Raw genomic sequence first — 23973 nt, forward strand, 5'->3', positions numbered from 1 at the left:
TAGGTGCACTGCATGCTGGGTGGATTCTCCTGGACATGGCTCCGCCGCGAAGCAGCTCACGGAAGGTGGGAGGTCACCGTTGAAGTCTGGGGTCTGCTTCAGGACATCAAGGTCTTGGTCATGGACGGCTATGGATGATCATTGAGGGGGTGAAGAGGAAGGTCCAGCTGTGAGTGGGAGAGGAAGGTGTACGGGGGGTGCATTGGCAGAAGAAGTTCTAGGTTTGACTGGCGGGGGGGAATGCATACCGGGGGCTGGGGGTGAGGTTGAGAAGGGGGAAGGAAAGTGTCAGAGTGGGGTGACGTTGGTGAGGGGGGGACAGAAGGTATCAGGAGGCGGGTTGCCTCACATCCTTTAAAAAGTACCTGGATGAGCACTTGGCATGTCATAGCATTCAAGGCTATGGGCCAAGTGCTGGTAAATGGGATTAGGTAGGTAGGTCAGGTGTTTCTCACGTGTCGGTGCAGACTTGATGGGCCGAAGGGCCTCTTCTGCACTGTGATTCTGTGATTCTTTGATCAGGGGGTGAGATTGGGAGGGGAGAATCAAAATTATTGGGGGTGAGGTTGGAAGGAAGGAAGTACAGGTGGAGGAAGGTGTAATGGGGGTAGAATGCGGCAACTGGGGAGGTAGGTGTAAGGGGGAGGAAGGAGTAAAAGGATGAGTTTAGAGGGGGGAAGGAGTTCAGAGGGGGGCAGGACTTCAGGGAAGGGAAATTTGGAGGGGGGTAGGAGTCAAGGAGGAGGAAGGAGTCCAAGGGGAGGAAGGGGACCCGGGGGAGGAGGGGGGAAGGTGGAGGAGGGGGGAAGGTGGAGGAAGGAGTAAGGGTGGAGGAAGGAGTAAGGGTGGAGGAAGGAGTAAGGGTGGAGGAAGGAGTAACGGGGGAGATGTCCAGGTGAAAGTGAAAGTGAGGGGTCTGTGGAATCGATGACTGCCTCCTGGGGAGTGAATTGAGGGTGGGGGTGGTAGGAAGGAATGGTGAGAATGAGAGAGGGCAGAGTGAGCCGATAGGGAGGGAGAGTGAGGGTGTGATGGTAGCAGTAGAAGGGATAGTGAGGGTGGTTGGTAGGCACTCGGAGAGAGACACAGACCCTGGGGTTGGTAAAGAGGTGGTCAGGGAGGTCAATGTGGATGGGGGTGGGAGTCTCAGGAAGGTAGGGAATGTGCACGTTCACCTGGACATCCTGAAAAGAAAAGGGTTCGGGTTGGTAGGTGACGAAGGGGAGGTGGAAGGTGATGCCAGGGTATCACCAGTCACAGGGGAAAGGACATGGGTGACTGGGGGAGGGGAAAGGACAGGGGGTACTGAAAATAAACCTTACAACGGCCATACTTCTGAAATCAAAAGTAAGCGGAGCCTCATGTTGGGCAGGCACAGGTTCTGCATGGGGGTGTGATCAGTGGGTGGGTGGAGATGCAGGTCAGCTCAGATGGACAACTGAAAGGGAACCCCAGCAGGCAGCATTGAAAATGCTCGGGACATTAAGGTGTGTGTGATAGAAGAAGGCTCCGTGTGCATGGGAGATGCTTGCACAAGGCTCTGAAAGGCCCTGCCAGACACACACTTCTCCGTCCAGAATCACTCATGGTCAGGCTGCATACAGCTGAACTGCTAGTGGGGATGTGGGGGAATGTAGGGGAGGAATCGCGAAGCCTGTAAATAAAGCTAAAAAATACCATTGCACATTATTCAGTGAAGGTCAATATATTTTCAGATTATAAAGTGACAAAATGTGTTCACCCATGCAACCAGTTGTGATCAAAAATCCTTCAGCCCTACCACTTCTTCTAGGTGCTGCCCTGACATCCACAGCAGGGGTGGAGACAACCTGTGCAATGGTTGGCCCTGTTGCCTCTGATGACTTTGGCGTGGGTCCTCTGGAGAGCTGAGGCCTTGAGGGCCCTGGCTTGCATTGGCTTTTCTCTTGTGGGCCAGCTGCTCCCTCTGCAGTGACAGAGCACAAGGTTTGAGGGGGGTCACAGGCAAAGGGGACTGAGAGAGAGAGAACAGCCTCTGAAATTCCTGAGTGATGGCTTGTCCAGCTGCCGTTCCTCCTTCCTTCTGGTGCCGAGGGCCCTGGCCTGACTCCTTGAGGGGAAGAGCACCTGGAAGGACATTGAGGTGCCCCGTTTCCCTCTCATGTTGCCACTGCAGGAACTCACCCATGGCTACCACAATGGAGTGCAGGTCAGCACACATCTCAGCGTTCTGCTGGACCAGGGCCTTCATGGTGTCTGCCATCCTCCCATGGAGACCTCCATACGCACACATGTGGGCACCATTCATCAGAGAGCAGGCAGATGCACTCCTCCAACTCACGTGCCACTCTGTTGAGAGTTTCCAACAGCTCTGTGTGAAGTTTTAACGCCTTCTGATGACTCTCCAGGGTGAGGTGGAAGGCCAAATCCAGAGGCTTGTCATCTGACTCGGACCCCACAGATGCCTTTTCCCCAGCTGTCCTCTGAGTGTGGGGGGCTAGGCTGAACCTGCCTCCTGCTGCAGACACGGTCCATGTGGTGACCAGCAGATTGTGAACCCGAGCCTGCTCTAGATCTAGGACCCACCAAGGTGTGTGTCTCTGCGCTGATGGAGGGTGTGGGTAAGTGCTGTGACGGGTCTTCCAGGCTGCTTATTTCCAGCTCTTCAATGGAGGAGGTGTCCTCTTAGCTGGTGGTGAGGACGTGGATGGAGCTGAGGGACTGGCTGGCTGAGGGTGTCATTCGCTTGGAGAGCTCCCTGTGAACCAAAGTAGAGATAATTAGTGCATGGCAGCAGAGTCAAAAGCAGGAGAGGGAGCACTCATAGTTGTGTTGAGGGAGGGATGATGTGGTGCAGGGTCCTCAGGTGGATGTTCGCCGCTGGCCTCACTGTCGCCGCAGGCAGGGTCCACATCCTCACCAGTCAGCGCAATGGTACATTCCTCAAAGTGAGTGAGGGGCCTAATGTGGGCCACTCCAACCCTGGTCTGGGACCTCTCCCTGCTATTGTGAGCCAGCTTCTCCTGCATGAAAACAGATGGAGAGAGTGTGAGCAGGACACATGGCACTGCGTGGGATGTTTGTGTGGTGAACGGAGCCTTGGACTGGATGAGAATGCGAGCTCCAGAGGATATGAGCTTGATGGAGATTTGAGGGTGTGTGTGTGACAGTTAGTGATGTTGTCCCTTGAGGTGTGAGATCCCTGTGGGTGTGTGATGGGTTTGTGAGTGTGTGAGTTGGGAGTGATGAGAAGAGTGACTTACCCTGGCAGAATGGATGAGGCCATTCACCCTCTTCCTGCACTGAATGGCTGTCCTCATTTGGTGCTGACCACCACTGTCATTGCCTCCCATGCTGGATTGACATTGCTTGCTGGACTTCGCCTCGAGCTGGGGTAAAGGACATGGCAGGGGGGCCCTCCACTGTGTCCAGTAGGCACTCAAGGGAGGTGTCACTAAATCTGGAGGCAGCATGTTTCCTCCCTTTGGCAGCCATCAGTTCGCAACAGCTTCCTATCCCTTGAAGGGTGCTAGCTCTGTGCAGGGCTCTGGTTTACTGAAAGCCTGAGGTGACAGTGTGGTGTGTGAATCAGGTGCCACCCCGACAGCAACCCGCTGTGTTTCCCAGAAATGAATTATTAATGAGGCAGGAATGGGATGAAACGGTGTGAAAAACCACCATTGCGGGTAAAACGTTCTTGTTCCCGTCCACTACAGCATTTAGTGCAAATCTGGGGGTGAGTCTGCCCAAATTCTGAGTAGTATATGTAGAAATACATTATAAAGAGGCAATATGCATCACAGCAGCAGTTATAAATCCTTTGTTTTAGGCATTGCATGACCTCAAAGGTTGCTGATGCCTGAGCTTTCTTATTCCTGTTACACCCGGAAATTTCACAGTCATTAAAATGTTTTCAAAGGTTTATCGAGATCTTTTTAGATATTTTGTTCTTCTAAAAAATATAATACAAAGAGAACTGGGGGACAGGCCAAGCACTCAGTACAGCCCCAGTTGGAATTTATTGGGCTGTAACCTCCGACTAGTGTAGGAAAGTGCTGGCCGCAGGAATTAGAAAAAATAAATACCTACTTACCTGGTCTCGAAAATTACATTGACGCTTCTGTTCGCTGCTTGGGGCCTGCATCGAAAGACTCCTCCCAGGTCCCAGTGAAGCATAGATCCAGCATATTCAAGGAGGCCAAGATGCCTTTTTACAGCACGCGCTGCCATAAAGCAGGTAAGTTTAAAGGGCCAGGGAAGTTGGCAGGCCAGTAAGTGTCTAAGGTAAGTGGATAGGATTTAGGGGGGCAGGGATGTCTGGGTGGGTGGGTCAGAGGTCCAGGGGTGTAAGGGGCTCAGTCAGAGGTCTGGGAGGGCTGGGTGGGGGGTTAGGGGGGTCGGTCAGTGGTCCGGGGGGGACGGTCAGATGTTTGGTGGGGTGGGAGGTGGTCGGAAGTCCGTGGTGGGTGGGGGGGGGTGCCTGAGGTACAGGGGTGGGGGATTTGAGGTCGGGGGTGGAGATCCGGAGGGTGGGGGTTGTGAGGTTGGGGGGTGGGGGTTGTCGGAGGTCGGGGATGTGGAGGATCGAAGGTCGGGTGATCAGAGTTGGGGGAATGGGGGATCGGAAGTCGGGGGGTGGAGGATTGGAGGTCAGGGGTGGGGGATCAGAGGTCGGGGCTGAGGGAATCAGAGGTCGGGGGAGTAGGGGTTTGGAGGTTGGGGTGGAGGATTGGAGGTCAGGGGTAGGGGCTCAGAGGTCGGGAGTAGGGGATCAGAGGTCGGGGGAGTGGGGGATTGGAGATCACAGGGTTGGGGGTGTTGGAGGTCAGGGAGTAGGGACTGTCAGTGGTTGGGGAGGTGGGGGTGTTGGAGTTCGAGGGTGTGTAGGAGTCCCGTGGCGGGGGGTGGTGGGTGAGCTTGGGGTGTGGGAGAAATCCCGTGGGGTCGGTTTGGGTCTTTACAAAAGTTACTCAGAAGTTAAAAGAGGTTTTAATTCTTTTAACGTTTTCTGGCAACTTTTGGTATAACCACAGCAGAACCATTCGAAGTTTGCGATTTAAATCACATTTTCAGATGGTTCCCAGCCCAGTGCAATTGTCCAGAAGAAGTGTCTACTTCTGGGCAATTGTTGTGCAACCCCTTGACATACCCCCAAATCTGACACTGGGGAACTCGGAAGTTACGGGCCAATATCAGATTGAAGAGATATGAATGTAGAGGATTCAGTACAGGAGGCCTGATGAAGAAGGATTTATTTTCCCCACAGCATTACAACCAAATCACATTGTACTGTTTTCTATGCTGAAGGCCTCAATGCCGGTTCTCCTTTCCTTCCTTAGGCTTCCCTTTCTCTTTTGATCATGAAGCTTGTAAAACCCGAGCTTGACAACACTGTACGCCATCTGTTGGCATATCTCACCTTCTTTTCCCTTACCCTTGGCAGTTTTCTATAGAAGGTTAAAACCACTTATAACTTAGATCAAATTCACATTAATTTGGCAATCTTCCCATTGGTGCCATGTTGTAAATTGTTAAGAGAGATTAAATAACTCACACAAAGTATATTGTATGGAGCAGAACTGAAGTAAGTTTAGAATTCACCCGGTCATTCTATACCTGACATTAAAATTCCACTGGGAGGCATAGGGTGCCCACATATCCATCCCAGAATTATTGTAAAAACCCTGTTGGGTTTTTTTGCCAATAAGTGTGGATGGATAATGGCCTGCGACCCCGGAGACTGTCACTTTTTACTACCTGTTAGAACTTGATTTGAGAGCTGGGACAAAACATGCCCCCCCATAAATAAATAAACAAATAATATTATGAAGCCATGCAAATGAAGAAATTACATTCTATCATCACAATTCACATTATTTCCAGCCTAACAATACGCAGGGTATCTTTGATAGAAAGTGGGTGATTAGTTAAAATTGGTGAAGTGACATCAATGTTCTGCACTAAAGCTACTGTCTTCTATTCTCTTCTGAGCAGGCCATAAAGATATCCCCCTGGAGCCAGCAAAAATCTTCTTTAACTTTTCAGATTGAGGTTGAATGGCACCATAGGGTCCTGACTGCAATTTTGGCCTGAGTTGGGAGGTGCTGTGACTTTCTTGCAGGGTACATACAGTGATCTGGGACCAGAAGAAACCCAAACCTGTAAGTTTATTTTGATATTTTCCTTGTGGGTCCAGGAGGATTAGGATTGCTCTTCCCACCTCTCTTCCATGAGCCCTTCCCATGACTGACCTTGCTACCTGCCACTTTACATGGGTGGCTAACCAGCAGTAATGCAGATGAAGCCAGGGAGTCAAAATCACCTGGGCCTCCTGTAGAGATATGCTACCTAGAGGCTTCTTTAGTTGAACAAACTTTATTTATAGAACTGCTGGATTAGCTGCCTGTTTCTACCAAGGCTACAATACACTCCCCCAGGCTAGGAAAACTCCACCCCCTTATGAGATTCCCTGTGCTCAGTGTTGATTGGCTGTTCAGACCATGTGACCCTTACACGGTAAGACTAGCCTTTAAACAACAATCACCACATCTCTCTCTCTTTAATTGCTTGTTTCACATTCCTTACACAAATTGCTTTATACAGGTGAATAGAAAACAATATCAAAAATCTTAGAAATAATCACACTGGCACTTTGTCATGAATTCAGATTATACACTTATATACATAGGCCCAGCAATTACAAATCAAGTGGTTGAGAGGGTTTTCTGTTCCGGGTACAGCAGTGTAATTCTACAGCCTAAGGCTCTTCTACAGGATTCACACTAACAGGAATTGCGATAATGGTTACCTCTTTTGGCACAGGCAGTTCATCACTATTTGATTCAACGGGGACATCAATTATGTCTGTAGGATCGAAATCTCCTCCAACTGGGAAATTTATGGAACATAATTTCAAACGCACGGACATGTTTTGACCTCATGATTGGAACTACAAATTTCAAAAAGATAAGTTGCAGTCAGCAGTGCAGGGTTGGGCAGCAAGGGATTAATTCAGATGTTTAGTGAAAATATAGTGACTCATCAAAAGGGTTTGGACATTGACTAATGCAGTCAAGAACAAAAACAGAATTACCTGGAAAAACTCAGCAGGTCTGGCAGCATCGGCGGAGAAGAAAAGAGCTGACATTTTGGGTCCACACGACCCTTCAACAGAACTGAAGCATAGTTAGAAGAGGGGTGAAATATAAGCTGGTTTAAGGTGGGGGTGGGGGGGAGAGAAGTTGAGGGTGGGGTGGTTGTGGGGACAAGCAAGTAGTGAAAGGAGCAGATAATCAAAAGATGTCACAGACAAAAGGATCAAAGAGGTGTTGAAGGTGGTGATATTATCTAAGAAAAGTGCTAATTAAGAATGGATGGCAGGACACTTAAGGTACAGCTCTAGTGGGGGTGGGGTGGAAAGATTGATAAGGTATTAGTTGTAGATTTAAAAATAATGGAAATAAGTGGGAAAAGAAAAATCTATATAAATTATTGAAAAAAAAACAAAAGGGAGGGGGGGAGGAAACGGGGTGCGGATGGGGGGAGGGGGAGTTTAAGATCTAAAGTTGTTGAATTCAATATTCAGCCCGGAAGGCTGTAAAGTGCCTAGTCAGAAGATGAGGTGCTGTTCCTCTAGTTTGCGTTGGGCTTCACTGGAACAATGCAGCAAGCCAAGGACAGACATGTGGGCAAGAGAGCAGGGTGGAGTGTTAAAATGGCAAGCGACAGGGAGGTTTGGGTCTTTCTTGTGGACAGACCGCAGGTGTTCTGCAAAGCGGTTGCCCAGTTTGCGTTTGGTCTCTCCAATGTAGAGGAGACCGCATTGGGAGCAATGAATGCAGTAGACTAAGTTAGGGGAAATGCAAGTGAAATGCTGCTTCACTTGAAAGGAGTGTTTGGGCCCTTGGACGGTGAGGAGAGAGGAAGTGAAGGGGCAGGTGTTGCATATTCTGCGTGGGCATGGGGAGGTGCCATAGGTGGGTGTTGAGGAGTCGGGGGTGATGGAGGAGTGGACCAGGTGTCCCGGAGGGAACGATCCCTGCGGAATGCCGCCGGGGGGGGTGAAGGGAAGATATGTTTGGTGGTGGCATCATGCTGGAGTTGGAGAAATGGCGGAGGATGATCCTTTGAATGCGGAGGCTGGTGGGGTGATAAGTGAGGACAAGGGGGACCCTATCATGTTTCTTGGAGGGAGGAGAAGACGTGAGTGTGGATGCGCAGGAGATGGGCCGGACACGGTTGAGGGCCCTGTCAACGACCGTGGGTGGAAAACCTCGGTTAAAGAAGAAGGAGGACATGTCAGAGGAACTGTTTTTGAAGGTAGCGTCATCAGAACAGATGCGATGGAGGCGAAGGAACTGAGAGAATGGGATGGAGTCCTTACAGGAGGCGGGGTGTGAGGAGCTGTAGTCGAGGTAGCTGTGGGAGTCGGTAGGCTTGTAATGGATGTTGGTGGACAGTCTATCATCAGAAATTGAGACAGAGAGGTCAAGGAAGGGAAGAGAAGTGTCAGAGATGGACCATGTGAAAATGATGGAGGGGTGGAGATTGGAAGCAAAATTAATAAATTTTTCCAGGTCCCGACGAGAGCATGAAGCAGCACCGAAGTAATCATCGATGTACCGGAGAAAGAGTTGTGGGAGGGGGCCGGAGTAGGACTGGAACAAGGGATGTTCCACATACCCCATAAAGAGACAGGCATAGCTGGGGCCCATGTGGGTACCCATAGCCACACCTTTTATTTGGAGGAAGTGAGAGGAGTCAATCAAGAAGTCTGATTACCCAATACAATGGTACAAAGGACATACCATTAATACAATGCACTCAAGGAATTATTCAACCACCACAGACAATAGTGCTAGAATTGGGTCATTTAAACCCTCATTAACTTTGGAACCAGGTGCTGTTACTGTGTTGTTGCTGTGCCACCTCAAACAGCAGGAGAATTGCTCAATGAGAACTGGTCATATTTGTCTGGATATATCTTCCAAGTAAAACCCTGTATTGTCAGTAGGAGCTGATGACATTTGTTTGGACTTTGTGTGGCATCAACTAAATGGACATTGGAATAACAGGAAATACGTTTTGACATGTCTGAGTTAAATTATTATAAAAGCAGGGCAGATCTGAGTATTTGGGCTGCATTTGGAAGAAGGGTCAAGTTTGGTCACCTTGACTCAGGCTTACAGTCAATACCAGAGAGACCAGCCATGTTGGGGATTGTGTTTTCAGCCATATCGTGGCGATACTGGCCTGAAGGCTTTGAGCTGCAGTCTTAAGAAGGTTTGAGTTTGTCACCTTGACTCAGGCCTACTGTCAACATCGGACAGATCAGCCATGTTGGGAATTGTAAGTTTCAGCCAAATCATACTGATGTTGGCCTAAGGGTTTTGTGAAGATTTGGGGTGAAAACTTGATTTTTTTGCCGGTCCTTTGTAGCTTGTTTCAGTGATATCTTGGTGGTATTGGTCTGAGAGTATTTTCCTAAGGTTTCAGGACAGGGCGTGATGTTTTGCTTGTGTTTTTGTAAGTTTTAACCGAGTTGTGGTGATTTTGTGTTGGGTACTGGTAATAGGTTGTTTTAAATTTTGGGTTTTGTACTGTGGGGTTGTGGGTGATTCAGTAAAGCAATTGTGAATTATCAGAAGAAACTTGTCTCGCTGGTCATTCTGTTCAAGCCATACACTTGTGAATCTGGTGTCACGAACCTGAGTGTGGGGAGGGTCTCTGAGAGAAAAGGGGAACCCCTACAGTCTATAACAGGTCGATCAGGTACTTCGGTGCTTATGGGTTTGATAACATTCCTTGGTGGCAACACTGACTGAGGAAGCATCTCCCTGCTCCTCAGGTGATCCACATATTTACAAATGATCAGCCGTCCATGTCTACTTGGTATGAAAGGGATCTATTCTCACAGACAATAATCCCTGGAATCCAATTTGGAGCGCTACTGAAGTTTCTTACTCATACAGCTTGATTTACCATAAATTTCTGGGTCCTACTATGAAAATCATAGCTTGTTTTCCGATTACCTTGGTTCTTCTCTACCTTTCCCAGCAAATTTGGAAATATGGGACTCAGTCTCGTTCTGAGACGACGCTTCATAAGCAGTTCTGCTGGTGGAGCTGCCGTTGTTGTATGTGGAGTTGTGCGGTAGTTAAGAAGGAAGCATGAGATTTTGGTTTCCAAGGTTCCTTCCAGGAATTTTTTTAGTCCTGACTTGAAAGTTTGGACGGCTCTCTGGGCCAGCCCGTTTGATGCTGGGTAGTAAGGCCACAGTCCAGATGTGTTTAATGCCATTTTGATTGGTGAAGTTTTGAAATTTAGCTCTTATAAACACAGCTCCATTGTCTGATACAATGACTTTGGGCAATCCGTGAGTTGAAAAGCATTGGCGTAACCTTTCAGTGGTAAGTGATGCGACGTAGGTGATTTCACCTCAAATCTCCATCCATTTTGGGTGAGCGTCGATTATGAGCAAAGACACTGTGCCTGGGGATGGACCCATGGAGTCTGTATGGATCCACACCCATGGTCAGCCAGACCATTCCCAAGGATGTAGGGGGGTGCGGCTGGCAACTTTTGCTGCAGCAGGCACTCTTGACAGTGCTTGACTAGCTTCTCGATATCTGCATGTATACCAGGCCACCACACGTAACTCCTAGTGAGCATTTTCATTTTAGAAATGCCAGGATGAGCGCTGTGTAATTTAGTTAGAAGCAGCCCCCTGCCCGGTACAGGAACGACTACTGTTGCTCCCCAGAGTTATGATGCCATCCTGACAACTCAATTCATATTTGTGGGTAAAAGATTGTTTCATTTCCTCGGACACTGGCTCATTTAACCATCCTGTAAGTATCTGGTCTTTCACTTTGGGCAGAAATGGATCTCGATTGGTTCAGTTCCTGGTCTGCTTCACGCAGACGGGCGATGTGTCTAAAACATTCAATATAAGGACGATTTCTTGGAATGCACATGATGCTTTCTTGCAATGGTAGGTGGCTGAGAGTGTCTGCCTTCGCTACATGTATCCCAGGTCAGTGCTCAAAAGTTTATTCATAGGCAGACAGAATTAATGCCCATTGCTGAATTCTTGCCAAGGCTATCGGTGGGATCGCCTTGTCATCTTTGAAAAGGCCCAAAAGTGGTTTATGATCGGAGACGATAGTAAAGTGCCTGAAATGTAAGTACTGGTGGAATTTTCTAACTCCTAAGACTATTGACAGTCCTTCCTTCTCAATCTGCGAATAACCTTTTTCAGCCACTGAGGGGGTCCTTGATACCTATTGGCCCCTCAGAGCCGTCGTCCATTTCATGGGACAATACTGCACCAACGCCATATGAAGACAGGTCAATATGAATTTTTTAGATGGGTCGAAGTGCACTAACAAGGGTGAGGAGTGCAGCAGTTTTTTTTAATCTGTTGAAGGCTGCCTCCTGTGGAGTCTTCCAGGACCAACAATGGTGTCATCAGCATTATGTGCAAGGGGACCAGTGTAGTCAATAAGTTGGGTAAAAATCGCCCGTAATAGTTTACCATCCCTAAAAATGATTTGAGTTCGGTGATATTTGTGGAGGAAGTCCTTTATTGCCTTAACCTTTTCTTCCACAGGGTGTAACCCTTGTGCTTCTACATGGTGCCCCAGATAGGAAGCCTCGGTGGCTTGGAAAGTGCATTTCTCCTTTTTTAGGTGAACGCTTGCTTCCAGAAATCTTTTTAATACCTCCTCTAAATTTGCTAAATGCTCGGCCTATGTCAATCCAGTTATGAAGACATCGTCAAGGTATACTACAACCTGTGGTAGTCCCTGTAGCAGACTTTCCATCGTCCTTTGAAATATTGCACATGCCGAAAACACGCCAAAAGGTAGGTGCGTAAACTGGAATAGGCCTTTGTGTGTGTTTATTGTGACATACCCCCGGGATGTGTTATCTAGCTTGAGTTGCTGGTACATATGAACGTACATACGAACAAGGAGCAGGAGCAGGCCATTCAGCCCCTCAAGCCTGCTCTGCCATTTAATAAGATTATGGCTGATCTGATAATAACCTGAAATCTGCATCCCACCTACCCCCAATAACCTATCATCCCCTTGCTTACCAAGAATCTATCCACCTCTGCCTTAAAAATATTCAAAGACTCTGCTTCCACCACATTTTCAGGAAGAGTTCCAAAGACTCACAACCCTCTGAGTTAAAAAATTTTGCCTTATCTCCGTTTTAAATGGGCAACCCCTTATTTTTAAACAGTGACCTCTAGTTCTAGATTCTCCCACAAGAGGCAACATCCATTCCACATCCACCCTGTCAAGACCCCTCAGGGCGAGACTCATATGCAACTTAGTGTAGGATTGACCTCCTGCCAACTTTGTGTACAAGTCTTCAATTCTTGAATTGGATGTTTATCCAACTTGGTAGCCTGATTAACTGTTAGCAAATGCGGATGGTGTTATCCAGTTTCAATAAAGGGATGATAGGTGCTGCCCATTCTGAAAATTGAACGGGTTGTGTGATGCCAAGTTCCTCCAACTTGTTTAACTCAGCATCCACTTTTTCTCTTAAGGCATATGGTACCGGTCTTGCCTTAAAAAATCAGGGAGTTGCCTCTGGATCAACATAAATCTTGGCTTGCAAGATTTTGATTTTTCCTAATTTGTTGCGAAAGATGCTGTCATATTTTATTGACAAATCTAGCAGCCCTCCTGCCCGCACTTGAAAAACCTTGGACTAATTTAACTTGATTTCTTTTAGCCAGTCACGGCCCAGAAGACTTGGTCATTTCCCAGTCACTAATATTACTGGGAGCTGGGCTGACTGCTGCCCATAGCTCACAGGTACCATGGCGGTGCCTTTTAATTTTATGATTTCTCCTGTGTAAGTCTTCAACTGAGCAGAAGTTCTCTCCAGGCCTAAGGGTTGGGTACCTTCTCTCAGGTACTGAAATGTGCACTCACCCATCACTGTGACTGGTGCCCCTGTATCCACCTCTGTAACTAGTGGCTTCCCGTTCATGTGGAGTGTGACAGTAAAAGGGTTTGCCTTGACTGCTTTAAGATTAAGAAGAGAGTGAATGTCAGAATCAGTTACTTCAGGCTCTTTCACGTTATATACTTCTAACATCTTTGCTGGATGGTTACTTGGCAGTCTGGACTTAGCTCTGCACTGCTTTATCAAATGTCCTCTTTTGCAACAGTAATAGCACTCAGCCTCCCTAAATCTACATGTTCCAGGAGTGTGGTTACCCCCACATCAGTAACATTTCAACTTCAGGATCGCTGTCTGATTGCCTCTGATACATTTTTTTGATTTCTGGGTGATTGGGAATGAGTCCCGCTTCGGGGCTGCTTCAGCAGTTTTGGCGCCATGCCTGACTGCAGGTAACTGGTAAATGGCGCCATTTTGCAAATTCTGTAGCTCCTGCAAATCTTTTACAGCGCCTCCCATGGCCAGCGCTGTCTCCATTGTTCGTTTAAAAGTTATATCAACTTCTGCAAGCAATTGACGCTGAATGGCGTCGTTGAGCACTGCACAAGCTAACCAATCCCATAGCATGTCGTTCAAGGTCGCTCCGAAATCACAATGACAATTGCCTCAACTTCGCAATATAAGTCACAATCGATTCGCCTGGGGCCCTGACCCTCGTATTAAATTTGAAACTTTGCATAATGCCCAATGGTTTGGGGTGAAAATGGCCCTTCACTAAATTCACAAGCACACTGAATGATTTGGAGTCAGGGCGCGCTTGGGGCTGTGAGACTGCGAATAAGGTTGTAGGTTTGACTCCCACAGACACGAGAATTGCTTGGCGCTTTGCCCCCTCTCCTATTTCGATGGCCTGGAAATAAAACCCAAGGAGCTCAATGTATTGACTCCAGTCCTCCATGGAGGAGTCAAATGGGTCGATCCTCCCGAAGAGAGGCATCCTGGTAAGTATTTTTTTTTTCTTTCCTTCTTTGAAACGAGATATTCACAGTTGTAGGGTCAGAGGTAGTGCCTGGGTCATTTATCCCCATCGCCAGATGTAGAGATGTACTACTGAGAGGCTTCTTTAGCTGAACAACGAACTTGATTTATAGAGCTGCTGGATTAGCAGCAGGCCTGTAGCAAGGCTACACCATACTCTCGAAGGCTGGGAAAAGCTCCACCCCCCTTTGAGATTCCCTGTGCTCGGCATTGATTGGCTATTTTGACCAAGTGACCCTTACTCAGTAAGGCTGGCCTTAGAGCAACAATCACCACACTTCCCTTGGTGGGGATGGGGAAGTTTTGCTGTTAGCTTCAGCACCCTCAACTGCCACCACCTACGCACACCTGATTCCTGTTCCCACTTAAGGTCAGGGCTAACATTTGAAATGTCATGGTATTCCTATGGTAATTTATAGTTGAGCAGTCCGGAAATTGGACCATTACTAAAAATGTTACATTGCAGTTGTCAGGTGCATAGCCAACTCATATACAACACAGAAACAGGCCAGTTGGTCCAACTGGTCTGTGCTGGTGTTTATATGCCACCCTAATTTCATCCCATTCCATCTGCCTCAGCTCAGCCTTTAGTATAACTTTCTATTCCCTTTTCTCTCAAATGTTCATTTAACTTATTCCCCTCAATCTGAGGTGAGTGCCCCAGTTGCATAGTAATTGTGTAAGTGGGTTTGTCATCCCAGGGTCAAAGGCACAATCAACAGTTGGTGAAAGTCTTGATTAAGGATCCATTGAATAGCAACTGAGAACGCACTCGAAGCCTGGTTGCCCATCACAGAAAGGTGTCACATTTTCCAGCACTAACTTTACCAGACCCTAAAATTAGTTCTGAAATAGGGGATGTGGTGGCATAGTAGTATTGTCATTGGACTAGTCATCTAGAAACCCAGTGTATTGCTCTGGGGACCTGGGTTTGAAACCTACCATGACAGATGGTGAAATTTGAGTGCAATGAAAACCTAGAATTAAAAGCCTGATGATGACCATGCAGCCATTGCTGGTTGTTGTAAAAACTCATTTTGTTCACTTGTGTCCTTTATGGAAGGAAATCTGCAGTCCTTTCTTGGCCTGGCCTCCATATGATTTCAGACCCACAGCAATGGCTCCTGATGGGCAATAAATGCTGGCCTAGCCAGTGACACCCATATCCCATGAACAAATATTTTTAAAAGTATGAACAAAAAAAACAGGTTTTGAACTATACTACTCTTTGACTAACAAATTTATTAGTTTTATTGAAAATTTTATGGCTCCATTGGTGATATATTATTAGTTATAACATTCAAAGGCACTCTGATGAGGCAGAATAGCTTTTAGAGAATGACACATTTTATAGCTAATTGTTCAATTTTCATCCCACAGGGATCATTTAGCTTTGAACTGTCTCCTAAGTGGCAGTTATTCTCTATCATTTATGTGAATGTGAACTTATAAAAAGTTTTGAGGAGAATAGATGAAAGCTTCCAGAATAGAATATTATGTTGTTCCTGTGCACTCTGCCATTTAGTACCATCAGTGAAAGGACGTGGCAATAGGTAGAAAAATACTTAAAACTGAACAACAGAGACCTGAGTGTAATCATGCATCTGCAAGATATGTTAGATGTTCAGCTTATGGCCAAAGGTCAGGAGTGAAATTCCATATTTCATTACAATCACCGACCGTGATTTCTCTGATATGTGCTATTACCTCACACTCCTTTTTTCTATTTCATTTTTATTCCTTCTTTGTACATGCTTCCTCTATGTGCATACTCTTAATTGCTTCTTTTCATTCTCCTAATGCACTATCCTGTATAAAGGCCAGGAATTTCCTTGGAATTGCTCCCATCCATTGCCATACTATACATGTCATTATATTGTAATACAAAACCTAGTGTATATTTTGTCACGTGTGGCTGTATTACTGAACATGTAATAGTTATATAGGGCCATTTGGTTTGACTGTTAGAAACTGAGCCAAGTGGCAGCGTAGAGGGTGGGGTGGGAATGGTTGGGTGTGGGGCAGTTAATTACAGTCAGTCTTACCTTTTTTGATCCTCAGATCACCTCACCCGAATCCCCTCAGCTGACTGCCTAGGACCGTTAGCAGAGGAGGAATGTAAGCTGGTAGTAGGCTACAGTAATGCTGTGGAGATGGGAGGAACACTCATGCTCCTCCTGGTTTTACATTAAGTTGACCTTAGAAAAGCTGAGCCTCCATTCAGCACTGACCAATTTCCTAGAGAGACCTGGAAACAGGCATAAGGCCCCTTTCGAGGAGCATAAGTGAATGGTGAATCTGTGCTGTTCCCCTTCTAAAGACAATGTTATCTTTCCTGAGGTTTAGTGCTCAAAATTGAATGCAGGCAATAGTGATAGCACAGCTTGGCAGCCTAAGGAAGATTATGGATTAATAGTATCCAAAATTTTCCCATGCATAAAGTATGAGTGATCCAAAGAATTTACACTCAAACTGGTGCAGGTTCACTGATACAGCAAACAAATTAGTTGGACAACCTGTTGGCTCTTTCCCAAATGCTCATTTGATACCCATGTTGCCACAGCAAAATCTTAGTAGGTCATTCCGAAGTATCCAACAATTGTCACAAAATGACCTGAAAGTTGTATCCATAAAGTACTCATCCAAGAAAAGGTAGTCTTCATGCTGATTGGCTCTCACGCAAGGGCAGGCACCATCTCTGCTCTTGAAAATTGCACTTCCCCATCTCTATTTTTGCTTGTCCCACAATCAATAACCTATCCCTTTCATAGACACACATTGCTCATATTTAACTCTTGTTATACAATATTCAGAAGGCAAAGGGTCACTTAACAGGTGGCAGGCAAAAATGGACATGGTGGGACCATGGAGTAGTGAAATAAGTTTTATGGTGCATTAGCAAGAAACAGAAATGTGACATTATAACACAGTATTGAACACCCAAGTGAATTCCCTTGTGCACCTACAAACTTTTTGTCTTCCTTTTTCTTTACCTCCTACTTGCTGCTACCATTGTGGCAGGATGCTTGCATCTCTGCTCTGACTGCTCAGACGTCTTTTGAATTTGGAAGGCTGGAAGAGCCTTGCCAATAACAGGCCCATATGGACTTCAACAGAGGCAAACTAGACCTTCAGGACAGGAGGAAGCATCTGTGGTTCTGACTGAGGGGTTGCCAAGGGGTCAGAAGTAGAATGGCTTCCAAGAATGTCCGCACTTCCATGTCACCTTTCTCCATTTTCCCTCTCATGGCCCACCCACAATTCCATGCTAACCAAGAGCTGGAGGGCACTTTACTCCACCTCAGTGATATACTGAACAGCAAAGGCAATGTTTTCCTCCAGGTAATACACTGAATATGCAGGCCATTGGCTAGGGCTAGCATACACTCGGTTGGCTGACACATCTGATGCTCCATGGAGTTGGCTACTCTTTCCTTGAACATAGTCATCAACATGAGCGACTGTACTGGGACATCAACATAATGATGCTTATACTAAAGAAAGACTCCTCCAATCATGCAGTGTTGCTGGAAATGTTGACAGAACCTCACATATTTTCTGTTTCTGCTCCAAAATAGTCCTCTTTGTCAACAGCCCCCAAGCCTCAGCATCTGCATTGACTCCAGCTGAGCAGAGCTTGGAGGGGCCTGCACCCTCCAACAGGGCCTCTCCAATGCAGACCCTGTCTCCACCATCTGCTCCTGCTCACTTGTGATATGTGATGCATTATGTGGCAACCTAACTGCCTGTCTTGGCAGTCCCACTGAAGTGTATGTTTCTGAACTGGTGGAGGATGCACTAGAGTCCTGTGATTGTGCATCCACAGAGCGAGTAACCTCCTCTGAGGTGTCTTCATCGTCCTCCTACACCACTTCTTGAGAGACACTTGAAGGATCCGTAGAAGATGCATAGGCCTGAGGCCTGCGGCCATTAATTTTTGCAATTTTTGTATTTTTGCATTTTATCTCTGCTTTGTTCTTGATTTTAAGCCGATATTGAATATTTAGGGCCGGATTTTCCCTTGGTCAGACGGGCACAGCGGGCAGGCCCAGGAATGGCCATGAAATGGACCACCACCCGCGATTGAGCACTGACTGTGATTTCACACTGGCTGGCCAGCTAGCGTGTAACGCGCGCTGAGGAGCTCAGCGCTGCCAGGGTGGGGCAGGAGGAGGGAAAACACAGAAGTCTGTACATGCATGGTGGAGTGCGCACTGAAAGTTCCCTGCAGGCACAGAGCTGCCTCAGGGAGCTGAAGAATTTTACAATCAGAAATAAAGATTTTAAAAATAAAGGAAACATGTCCCCACATGTGACTCAGTCACATGGACAGGGACATATTAAAAATTATGTTTAAAATTTTTTATTTTTTTAAAAATTACTGTTTGAAACCTCATCCCACCCATGGACGAGGTTTCCTAAAAAAATCCAAAGGCCGTTTGGCCGATTTGCCTGCCCGCCAGCTGTAAGGTTGGACAGGCAGCAATAAATACTGCTTCATTAATTGAGTAATGGGCTTAATAACTCTCTTAAATGTGCCTAGCTTGCCAAACTAAATATCATGCGAGCACATGATGACGTCGGGATGCTCGCCTAACGTTATCACGCTTTATTTTACGCCCGATTGGGTTAGTCACGCTCCCGCCCGCGGGACATAAAATTCAGTTTATTTTGTATTGAATTTTACTTTGTAGGCATTGATCTAAACCTAGCTGTGATTGTTCTTTGATTAATTAATCAATAATAATCAGTAGTGATGTTTTCCCAAGACTTCATTTTTCATATTAGCCATCTGGTATTTGGTCTACATCTCTGTTTTCTATTTCTAAGCTAGACTACTAAAAGTTTTTTTTATTCCGAAGTTAATTTTCTTACTACACTCAATGACCCTTGGGCTACATGCCAGGACAACAATGGCCTTACAGGGGGTGGTCACCTATGGTGTGATCATCAGGTGATGGAGTTTGATTGATGAACATGCCACCATCAAGACATGTGTAAACAACTTGGATTGCGAATTCTGCAAAGCCTTGCAGTGCCTGTGAGGAGAATTGATAAGGACATACGTTTACCAGACTCTTGTTTTGATAAAGCCTCCAAAGGCTGGAATGGAGCCAGAAATTTGGCTTAAAGGGGTGCTGCTTCCAGGATTTGGTGCTGCAGCCGGAGTGGAATAGTCAACCACTGGGCACCATGGGAGGAAATGCCAGGAACGGAGTGCCCACCCATTGTAAGGTTATTCGGAGACTTGGTGATCTATGAACCAATGGAAATTTTACCAAGTTAGGTTCCTGTCATAGAACCAATTGGGGTTAACGATTGTAATATAGTACATACCTATAATATAACATGTAAGTAGTTGTCTTTCTTCCTTTCTTTTAATATAGTGCTTTCTGCTTTCAATGAAGTTATCTTTCTTTCTTCTTACTTACTTCTTTCTACATTGTTGATTATAATTTTATATCATTATTATAATTATCATCATTCAATAAAATTGTTGTTTTAACACATTACATGGCATTGTCACTCATTCCTTTACATCCAGAGTACAGCTCCGAACCGAAGAGAGACTGCAAAAGGACTTATGTCCCACTACAGTGTGTGTTTCTGAACTGGTGGAGAGTGCACTTGAGTCCTGTGAACATGCATCTTCAGAGTGAGTGACCTCCTCTGAGGAGTCTTCATCCTCCTGCGCCACTTCTTGAGGGACACTTGAAGGACCCATAGAAGATGAGAAACATGAATTAAAGCATCATTACGCACAATATCATTTTCTATTGCTTGCTAACATCAAGTCAATATGGGTGAATGTCATATGCCATGCTGATATGCCACGTTTGATTCTGTCATCAAATAGCTTATCTCTCCATCTCCAATGGCCAGGCATACCAAGGCTCTAGCAGGATTCTTGATCACGAAGGATATCACAGGCAAACCAGATTCCACAGCTATACAAACACTTACAGCAGAGGTCAGATGCAAAGAGGAAAATGGTACACGTTGCAAATTTGAAACAAAGGCAGAAAATGATGGAAACAAACTGTATGTCAGTCAGATCCTCAATGACTAGTGGCAGGCTACAGCTTTAGGGGTAGAATTTTTACCTCAGCAGGCGGACGCGCGTTCGACCCGTTCGATTGTGAAATGATGCGCGATGACATCAGGCGAGCATCTCGATGTCAATGCGCAGTCGCGCGATAGTTCAATCAGCGGGAACGCGCGGGAGTCGGCAGCCTGCCAGCAATTAAGGCCATTAAAGTATTAATTAACTTAAATTTTTTGCTGCCCATCCAACCTTACGGTTGGCGGGCAGGCAAAAAGACCAAGCAGCCTTTGCACATTTTAGAAAACCTCGTCCACGGGCGGGATGAGGTTTCCAACAGCAAATGAAAATAAAATAGAAAATTTTACATGTCATTCGTAACATGTCCCTGCTCATGTGACTCTGTCACATGAGGGGACAAGTTTTTTAACATTTAAAAATTCGTTATTGGTGTTTTTCAGAGCTCTTCATCTCCCTGGGGCAGCTCAGTGCCTCAGGGAGCTTTTCCAATGCACAAACCCACATATGCATGAAGTACGCCACTCGCCCTCCTCCCACCCTCCACACAGGCAGCGCTGAGCGCTGCACCATGCGTTTTACGCTGGGTGGGCCGTAATTAGCCCGCCAGCGTGATATTGCGATCCAGCCCTGATCGCAGGCAGCAGCCGGCTTCCCATATGACTCCCCACCCCGCTGAGCCCAGCTGACAAGGCAAAATTCTGCCCCAGGTATAAAACTCCTCCTTGAACTTAAAATTGGAAGATAATTACATTGATTTGCAGGATGGAGGAGGAAAGAAGAAAGGGGCAGATTAAAGACACTCCAGTAAAGACACCTGATTTGTACTTAATTAACCGCTAGAAGACAAAAATAATTTACCTGGTAAGTGTTAAGTGGTCCCTGAGTATCAAACGGATTTGCATTAGGCTCCTTAAAATAAAAACTCCTTAGTGGCCACTTTGCTGGTTTGACAAAATAGTTCTGCTTATATTTTTTACACTGGCAACATGTATCATGCACTTAACAAAAATAACAAATAGAAAACCCTGCGCTAAGACTCATTCAAATTGCCATGATACTATTTCAAATAAACAAGGCTGTCTAGAACAATATGAATTCAGAAAATAACCCCTTGGATATAAAGCAAAGATAAACCCTCAGCCAATTTCACATCTACTCACAGCGTCTAAATCTGTCATTCATTGCCAGCGAGATAATAGCTACATGCACTAAGTGACACAACAAAATTTATTACCTTAATATAAATCCATAAACAGAATTTATGATTTTCACTCACTCTCTGCAAAGAAACTAACACCTGCTTCAGGCACTGGTAACAATAGCTATAGTTTATAATATAAAATTAAAACAGAAAATGCTGGAAAACCTCTGCAGGTCTGGCAGAGTTAATGGGCAGAATCTTCGGGTCGGCGAGCAGGGGCAGGGCCCAACTCACCGACGCATAAAATGATGCACGGTAACGTCGGGCGTGCGTCCCAACGTCACCGCGTGTCATTCAGATCTTGATTTCTGCGGGCGCGCACCCGTGTCAGCTGCGCACCCGCCGAACTGTCAAAGACCTATTAAGGCCATTTAAATAGTAATTAAACTAATTAATAGAGCTGCCTGTCCAACCTTAAGGTTGGCGGCAGGCGAAGAACCCAGGCGGCCTTCGCATTTTTCATGGAACCTCATCCACAGGTGGGATAAGGTTTCATGAAGGTTTTTAAAGTTTAATAAAAATTTATAATAAAATTAATTGACATGTTCCAGCTCATGTGACACTGTCACATGAGGGGACGTGTCTTAAAATTTTTTTTTCTTAATTAAAATTTTAAAAAATCAAACTGATCTCCCTGAAGCAGCTCTGTGCCTCAGGGAGATTTCTGCGCTCTTTCGCCCCAACTCAGCCTACTCCCCCCACCCGCACAGGGAGCGCACAGCGCTTTCCGGTGCACGTCATGCTGGGCAGGCCCGCCCACGTAAAATGGCGCCACGCAGCCGATCGTGGGCGGCGATTGGCTATGCACCCGCCTGCGCCCACTCCCGTCCAACACCCCCAACGGGGAGAAAATTCTCCCCATTGTTTTGAGTCCATCTGACTCTTTCTTCAGAAATGTGATGGATTTTATACTGTTTAAGATGGGGTGCAGCAGGCATAGTGCCATAGTGGCATAGTTGTATTGTGCTATTGTCATTGGACAGAGACCCTGGGTAATCCTCTGGGGACCTTGGCAGGTGGTGAAATTTGAATCCAACAAAAATCTGAGGCAGGATTTTTCGCTTGGCACGCTCCTGACACGCTCCCGACATGCCCGAGTGAAATAAAGCACAATGACACCGGTCAAGCATGCCAACGTCAACATGCACTCACGCGATAGTTAGGTCAGCTCTAGCTGCCGGCTCTGACACGCATCCACCAACAATTAAAAGACCTATTAAGGCCATTAAGTTAACAATTGTGCTAAATTGTTCCTGCCATTCCTCCACGGTTGATGGACAGGTGAAAAGGCCAAGCGGCCTTTGCATTTTTTAGGAAACCTCATCCACGAGCGGAATGAGGTTTCCTAAAGCAAATAAAAATGAAATAAAAATTTTACACTTGAATTAAAAACATGCCCCTGCTCATGTGACAGAGTTACATGAGGGGACATGTTTTATGACATTTTTATTTTGTTTATTAGTTTTTTTTAAACAGCGCTTCACCTCCCTGAGCAGCTCCATTCCTCAGGGAGATTGAAGCACTCTATTGTGCACATGCGCGAAGTTTGTGCTAGGCCCACTCGCCTTCCGCCCACATAGGCAACACTGAGCGCAGCCACTCGTGTTCCATGCTGGGCAGGCCTTCATTGGCACCAGCACTCACTGCCAATTGTCGTAAAGACCCACCTGGTTCACTAATGTCCTTTAGGGAAGGAAATCTGCCGTCCTTACCTGGTCTGGCCTACATGTGACTCCAGACTCACAGCAATGTGGTTGACTCTTAAATGCCCTCTGAACAAGGGCAATTAGGGATGGGCAATAAATGCTGGCCTAGCCAGCGATACCCACATCCCATGAACAAATAAAAAAAAGTGGAGCAAGATAGAAGGTCAGGGATAAGCGACAGCTAAGGAGAGATTGACAAAGATGTCATGGATACAAGGCAAAGGGAGTGTTAATGGTAGTGGCAAAGACTAAAGAAGGTGCTGCCCATGACATAAAGGTATGATAGTAGAATGTGTTAACAGCAGAACAAGGGTCAGTGCTCTGTGAAAGCATAACAAGGAAACAAGTGAGAGATGGCCCTGTGGGGGGAGGGGGTTTGGGGGAAAAGAATTTAAAAAGTGAATAAATAAGTAAAAGAATAAAATAAATAAATAAATAAAAATTGGATTTAAAAAGGGGTCAAGATGGAGCAGAGAGTTCATGGTCTGAAGTTGTTGAACTCAATGTTAAGTCTGAAAGGCTGTAAAGTGCCTAGTCGGAAGATGAGGTGCTGTTCCTCCAGTTTGCGTTGAGCTTCACTGGAACATTGCAGCAGGCCAAGGACAGACATGTGGGCAAGAGAGCAGGGTGGAGTGTTGAAATTGCAAGTGACAGGAAGGTCTGGGTCATGCTTGCGGACAGACCGGAGGTGTTCCGCAAAGCAGTCACCCAGTCTGCATTTAGCCCCCCAGTGTAGGGGAAACCACGTTGGGAGCAACAAATACAGTAGACTAAATTTAAGGAGGTGCAAGTGAATCGCTGCTTCCCTGAAAGGGGTGTTTGGAGCTTTGGATGGTGAGGAGGGGGGAGGTAAATGGGCAGGTGTTGCACCTTCTACGATTACATGGGAAGGTGCTGTCGAAGGGGGTTGAGGGGTAGGGGGTGATGGAGGAGTGAACCAGGGTCCCAGAGGGAACAATCCCTGCGGAATGCTGACTGGAGGGGGAGCGGTGGGGGGGGGGGGGGGGGGGCTGTGGGGAGGGGGGTGAAGGGAAGATGTGTTTGGTGGTGGCTGGGGGAGG

This window comes from Cetorhinus maximus, chromosome 17 (assembly GCF_964194155.1).
Source record: "Cetorhinus maximus chromosome 17, sCetMax3.hap1.1, whole genome shotgun sequence".
In the NCBI taxonomy this organism is placed as follows: domain Eukaryota; kingdom Metazoa; phylum Chordata; class Chondrichthyes; order Lamniformes; family Cetorhinidae; genus Cetorhinus; species Cetorhinus maximus.